The sequence below is a fragment of the Gymnoscopelus braueri genome, assembly GCF_963280865.1.
Source record: "Gymnoscopelus braueri genome assembly, chromosome: 23".
Classification (NCBI taxonomy): domain Eukaryota; kingdom Metazoa; phylum Chordata; class Actinopteri; order Myctophiformes; family Myctophidae; genus Gymnoscopelus; species Gymnoscopelus braueri.
In genome coordinates, this window is record NC_137625.1 from 15,673,316 (window position 1) to 15,680,815 (window position 7,500).

At 44.7% G+C, this 7,500-nt stretch overlaps 1 protein-coding gene across 1 annotated transcript in view; it reads left to right on the forward strand.

Moving 5' to 3' along the window:
• The window catches only part of LOC308079565 (metallophosphoesterase domain-containing protein 1-like), a gene marked incomplete at its 5' end in the record, with an annotated part of 54,547 nt that overhangs the window by 32,136 nt on the left and 14,911 nt on the right, over window positions 1–7,500 (forward strand). The window lies entirely within an intron of this gene.

Consider the following 7,500-nt stretch of genomic DNA (forward strand, 5'->3'; position numbering starts at 1 on the left):
TCTCTCTCTCTCTCTCTCTCTCTCTCTCTCTCTCTCTCTCTCTCTCTCTCTCTCGCTCACTCTCTCTCGCCTTTACTCATCATACCTCACTCCCCATCTCTCTCTCCTTTTCACCCTCTTTTTTCATCTAGGCTATCTGTCTATTGTATCAGCTCACATATTCCACTGTCATTCTCTCTCTATCTCCTGATATCTCGCTATCTCTCTCTCTCTCTCTCTCTCTCTCTCTCTCTCTCTCTCTCTCTCTCTCTCTCTCTCTCTCTCTCTCTCTATCTATCTCTCTCTCACACACTCTCTCTCTCTCTCTTTCTCTGTCCTTGGTATTCTTTGTGGTCCCGCTGTGAGGATGAGCCCGCCGTGGCCGGCTAGCTTGCGCGTGTGCTAGGCTATGATTACACATCAAAGTCTCGACGCATGCCATTGTGTGCAGGGAGGGAGAATTGAATAGCGTGCGCCCGGCAAAGGTTTAGATTCCGGATTAATGGTGGAATTGAGGAAATGTCTTTCTCTATGACATAGGAAATTGCCCTCTCTCTATAATTCTCTCTCTCTCTCTGTCTCTCTCTCTCCTTCTCCAACTGCTGCCTTGGCAGTTGGCACCCAGCTGAGGTGTGTGGGCCGACCGAGTCAAGCTCTCGCTCGCTCGCTCGCGTTGTACCACCGGGGGCCATGAGTGCGCGTCCACGTGCACGTAGTACTGTATAACCCATTAAATCCGGATCCGGGAAAGCATCTGTCATTTTAGATTTTAGCTTTAACCATTGTTTTATACTTTGGCTATTCAAAGATAGCAGATCTACAAGCTCATAGCGCGGCACCGAGTGCCACTCTATGAGCTTGTAGATCTGCTATTTTTTGAAAGATCGTGAACATTTGTGCAAATCTTTGAATATATTTATTTTTAAAGTGAACATTTTTGATTCAAATCTTTGCTTCTGGGGGTCCCTGGAACAAAATATTTTGAGATGGGGGTCCGCGGTCAAAAACATATCATTTTGAGGGTCCTTGACATTAAAAAGTTTGAGAACCACTGATATTATAGCAAAAAAAATAGGATTTTTAGAAGACATTTGTAGAATCCCAAGAAGCAAAGATTTGAGTTAAAAATGTTTTTCACGATTTTTCAAAAATAGCAGATCTACAAGCTCATAGCGCGGCACTCTGTGCCACGCTATGAGCTTGTATATCTGCTGTTTTTGAATAGCCCCAAATAAATCTAAAATGACAGAGATGCGTTCCCGGATTGAATGGGATAAGCGTATATTCGCATCTGTGTGGGATGCATGCGCGCGTGGCTGCCCGTGTGCGCGTCGGCTATTAAGTTATAACTGTCAAATTCCTAAATTCGAGGACGGCTAATCCCATTGTGTGGGCGGGGAAACGGGTTTGATGGGAGTCGAGGCACCGGATGCTTATGCTTTTCAAACTCTCTTCTCTCCCCCCCCGAAAACCGCCATCATTATTGTCACCCGTGAAACTTCAGCCAACAGGAGCCGTAGCTCTTCTGAATGTGACGACGATCCGTTTCCTTACCATCCTTAAATACGGCATGGCTTAAAATGGCTCTAGAACAATCTATTCACCAAATGCCATCTTTAATGTAAATTGATGTCTTATAAACATTTGTTTGTGAATTTGGAATTTGTAAGCTCTGCGCAGTACAATCCAGAGTGTTAATGTAACACTGAGTGTAAAGATGTGATGTTTTCATAGTAACTCTTTCTCTATAGTTCTGTCTACAGTAATCTGCAATGTACACTTACACCTACACAAATGTTGCCCAAGGTGGAGCCCTGGTTAACATGGATACCTATACTCTCAGTATGGGAATAATCTATAAACCTTATCATTTCCACACACACACACACACACACACACACACACACACACACACACACACACACACACACACACACACACACACACACACACACACACACACACACACACACACACACTAACTAGACTTTGTCAGCTGTCTAAACTTCAGCCTTGACGGAGTTTGCCGTGCAGCTGCAAATCATGCAGTAATGATGTAGAATAGTGGTACTTTTTCCGTGTGTGTGTGTGTGTGTGTGTGTGTGTGTGTGTGTGTGTGTGTGTGTGTGTGTGTGTGACCTGCCTGCAAGACATAGTGAAGATGTTTTCTGGAAAGCGTTGGTGTCGACCTCCAACCAGAGTGCCGGGAGGGAGCCAGGGGGTCCCGGGGGACTGGCCCACTCCCCTCCACACTTTTAATTGAAACCGTTGCCTAACGAGGTTAACAGCAGGAGGGAGGCGGGGGGGTGGGGGCAGAGGGGGTCTCTGTTGTACTGAGATACATGCGGCGGGAGGAGCGAACTGGGAAACTCCACGCCACCCCACCAACCCCCCCCACCACTCTACTGGACCTGACCCACTAATATCACCTACTTTAAGATGTGGGCAGGAGTCAATGTGTGCGCACGTACACGTACACGCACACGCACACGCGCACACACACACACACACACACACACACACCGAGACACACAAACACACACACACACACACACACACACACACACACACACACCATTCCTGCTGACTCCCCCTGACTTGGGGTCAGTTAAGTCACGAGTGTCTCTTAATTAATTCATTAATTCATTAGATCTTGCAGCGACGATGTGTTCACCCTGCGTTCTCTGATTGAGGGCAAGGACACACACGCACACACAAACACAAACACACACACACACACACACACACACACACACACACACACACACACACACACACACACACACACACACACACACACACACACACACACACACACACACACACACACACACACACACACACACAGTACATCCTCTTTCATTTCATTCATCATTGATTGATTAATTAATAGTATATCTTGTCTATCCCACTCGCTGTGTTTTACCAGAAAGGAGAAACTGTGAAAAGTCCTTCATAGCCAGGAGCCACAGGACTTCTTCAGCACTGTTTTCTCTCTCAGTTTCCCTTTCCTTTTCTCTCCGTTTCTCGCTCTCTTTCTCGTCTTCCTTTGCTGCCTATACCTGCCCCTCTCCTCTTTTCCCTCTCTCTCTTCTTTTCCCCCTCTCTCTCTCTCTCCCTCCCTCTCCGCCTACAATCTTCTCTCCAAACTCTCCGCCTCGCTCTCGCTGGGTTTCTTCCTCTCTGGACCTCGGGATAACTCCACTGTTGATTTAGATAAGGGGAAAAAAAGAAAAAAATCCCCCTCAAACACTGATGGCAGCCTCTCAGAAGCACACTGCTCTCCTGGCATGGTGTTTTTCCTGCTAACGAGGAGGAGGAGAGAGACTGAAAGAGGGAGAGAGACAGAGACGGAGAAAGAGAGAGAGAAGGAGGAGAGAGGGGGGGGGGGGGTGCATATGCAGCTCACAGCCCTTGGCAGAGTCACAGACATTTAATGATTCATGGGGTCTCTTCAGTGATAGCAGTGGGCCTCGGATACGCGTATGCATGCGTGTGTTGTGAGCGCATACACACACACACACACACACACACAAGGCAACGGGATGCCTTTATTTGTGTTTATTTGTGTTTTATCCTTAAATGTGTTTTTGAGTGTTTAATTTGACTTCTACTCTTGTCCTCAAGAGGGGTTTATTCGTGTGTGTATGTGCGCGCACGTCTGTTTGCGAGTGTTGTGTGTGTGTTTGCGAGTGTTGTGTTTATGTGTGTGTGTGAGGGAGCATGCGCATTTGCAGTGGGAACGTATCAGATGAAAATAATGGGCTGAATGGTGTTGTTTTTCTCCCAGCTCGCCCCCCTTAAAGACGCGCCTGGGGATGGCAGCGCTCGAACGCAAACATCTGCTTGCTCCGTTTTTAAAATCCATAACGAGTACCCGTCCTCGTACATTAACGGAATCTTTAAGATGCCCAACACGTGCCGCACTCGCCTTCCCCAAACTTAACCCATTCAAACCGGGAACAGATTTAGATTTCTTTGGGCTATTAAAAAATAGCAGATATACAAGCTCATAGCGTGGCACCGAGTGCCGCGCTATGAGCTTGTAGATCTGCTATTTTTGAAAAAAATACGTAAAAATGTGGGCATTTTTTACTCAAATCGTTGCTTCTGGGGGATTCTACAAATGTCCTCTTTTTAATGTTTCTGGCCGTGGATCCCCATCTCAAAATATTTTGTTCCAGGGACTCCCAGAAGTTGTAATGGAGTTAAAAATGTTCGCTTTAAAAAATATATATTCAAAGATTTGCTAAAATTTTCACTATTTTTGTAAAATATCAGATCTACAAGTTCATAGTGCGGCACTCGGTGCCGCGCTATGAGCTTGTATATCTGCTCTTTTTTAATAGCCAAAGAAATCTTAAAATGACACACAGATGCGTTCCCGGTCTTAATGGGTTAACACAAATAACTTGTGCCGCTATATAATCCCCCTCACCTGATAAAGAAGAAAAATATCATATTTCTCACACGGGGGTGGGGTTATCTATGGAATTACATTTGAGTTAGTCTCGGATTTACTCTGCAAACAGTGGAACTGGTTGTTCTGCATTGAGGCCATCGCTACAGCTTATATATATATATAAGTACATTTTTTTGTTAATGTGATCAAGACTGCGAGTGTGTTCATTTATCGAGTTGCAACTCTGACAGTGTACAACAGTAACCAAATGGACCTGGTTACATTTGTCAGAGTTAATTTAGCACTGTGTACACACGCTTACAGCCGATACGTTTTTTAGATGCCGAGGCTTTCCTGAAAGGGTGTGTTCAGAACTTTTTTTAAATGTTTTAAGATATTTTTTGGGGGGCTTTTCTGCCTTTATTTATAGCTTATAGTGGACAGGAGATGGGGAGAGACATGCAGCAAAGACCGTCGGGAACGGGACTCGAACTCACGATGCGCTGTCAGGCTACATTAGAGCCTAAGTGCCGGGAACCGCTAGGCCAGCGATCCGGGTTGCGTGTTCAGAACTTTTGACAGACTCATCGCCGGAGAAAATATATAAATAATAATTGACAGTATTATGTGATATCAAAGTAAGGCTGGGCGATATGAAGAAACTCTAAATCACGATATTATGACCAAATTGTGACACTAACATCGTACTGTGATGATAATGCCAAACTTTAATTTTCTCTTCTCTTTTTTAACCACAGAAAATAGCAGATGTACAAGCTTTACAGCATGTTACAATGTGTGAATGTGACGCTTTGCAAGGTTGTAGATCAGCTATTATTGCTCTTGATAAAATAGGGCTTAAGTGATTAAAACCAGGAATACACAACACTTATGCCATATCACGATATTATCCAATATCCAAAATCCCAGATGATTTCTAGTCTCAATTCACTGCCCTGTATCAAAGCCGTGCTGCTCTGAATGAAGATGAAGATAGTTGCATTCATAATATTGAACAGCTGCCCCATCTATGTATTACAGTGTATGTCTCTCTTTTTCTTTCTTTCTTTCTTTCTTTCTTTCTTTCTTTCTTTCTTTCTTTCTTTCTTTCTTTCTTTCTTTCTTTCTCTCCCTCCCTCCCTCCCTCCCTGACCCACTGTTGAGGGGAGAAGCTTCTCTTATCCCTCGCTCCCTCTTCATCTGTCCATTCAGAAGTACGGGGGAGAGCATCAATGGAGCGCCCCCGCAGCCCCATCACATTTTAATTGAGACGTCCATGTTAATCCATTAAGACCGGGAACGCATGCTGCCAAATACATCATCATTCTGGGGGTCCTTGACATGGAAAAGTTGGAGCACCACTGATACTATTTAGGATAGTTAGGATTTAGAAAACATTTATAGATATGTATTTGGCCATGGACCCCCATCTCAAAATGTTTTGTTCCAGGGACCCCCAGAAGCAAAGATTTGAGTTACAAAAAAAAAAATGCTTAAAAAATATATGTATTAAAAGATTTGCACAAATCTTCAAGATTTTTCAAAAATAGCAGATCTACAAGCTCATAGCTTGTATATCTGCTATTTTTGAATAGCCAAAGAAATCGTAAAATGACACAGATGCGTTCCCGGATTGAATGGGTTAAGATGGTCATGAATATTTCACCAGACCTATTAATATGCTGAGGCCATTTAAATGTTTTAATATTCACCGTGTGAATTATTGAGACTGTGTTCATGAGCACGATCACATGTTTTCATCACAGCTATTTAGGCTCTGATGTTCTGGAAGTGATGGGATTCTTAATCAAATGGAAAACCCGGCTGAAATGGGACTCCATCTCCCATGATGCCTTTCACCCCCTTGACCCTTCTGCTCGGACTCGGTCACTTTGGGGTCATGACACTTGCACTATACTTTTTAGGCTCTGGGTTGTATAAGTGTGCGTGGGACGGGTCTCTCTCGTAGTCTTTCTGTGTGACACGCACACACACACACACACACACACACGCACACGCACACGCACATACACACACACACACACACACACACACACACACACACACACACACACACACACACACACTAAACAAAAATAATAATAAAATCATCAGATATTTCAGTGAACACAGATGCGTGGGGCCACGCCGAGATAAAGTTGGCGTTTCAACCGAGTGCACTCTGCAAAAAAATAAAGGAATAGGAGCGCCTCGGCACGGCTGCACGCGCACGTGTGGCGAGCGGTGCGTCGTGGAGGAAGATGGATCTCGGTACAGATTGTAAGTGACATGTTAATTTCTCCTCCGTCACTCACGGCGGAGGCGTCCGCCATCAAAGTGAAGGGACACCGGCAAACCCACAGCCATCACGGCTCTCCTTCTCTTCCTCTCTTTTCTCATTTCTCCTCTTATTTTTTTAACCACCCCCCCACCCACCCCCACCCCCATCTTCTAGTCGTCACACGGAGCGTTCCAAAGCCAACTCTGTGATCAAGGCCATGTTTAATGTTGGCGATCTGTAGCCTTCTCCGGTGCGTCTAGACGGCAACGTTTGATTTGCGGTGTCATCCATCCATGACTGGTCTTTATTATAAGTCTCCTGGGCGTCTTTCTCAACCCCAAAGGTCATGCCACATATTTAGACGCTAAAAGCAAAAGGCGCTGACAGTTGCAGGCTTGGATCAAACAAACAAAAAAAGGACCCGTCTGAAAGTCTTGCATGCATTTGGACTGTTTGTTGGTCTGTGCCTCTGTGGCTGCTTTTTCTTTTTTTTTGTTGCAACAGTGGTTGACAACGCTCCGTTGCTAATCTCTTAAAAGCATACCTGCGTGATGTGATGGTATTCTGTGCACCGTTATGTGAGATGTATTCTGAATCCCAAAATCCAAACTTAACAGTAAAATCCTCAGTGATCATTTAACTCTCGGAATGCATAAATGTCCATTTGGACCTTTTGGTGTCGAATTGGAGTGCTCTGCTGCCTAACTGTTTTGTGATTGAATGCTATCAACTGATTCTCTTTCTGTCCTCTCTCTATTTTTTATTCTCTCTCTCTCTCTCTCTCTCTCTCTCTCTCTCTCTCTCTCTCCCTCTCTCTCTGTCGCTCTGTTTTCAATCT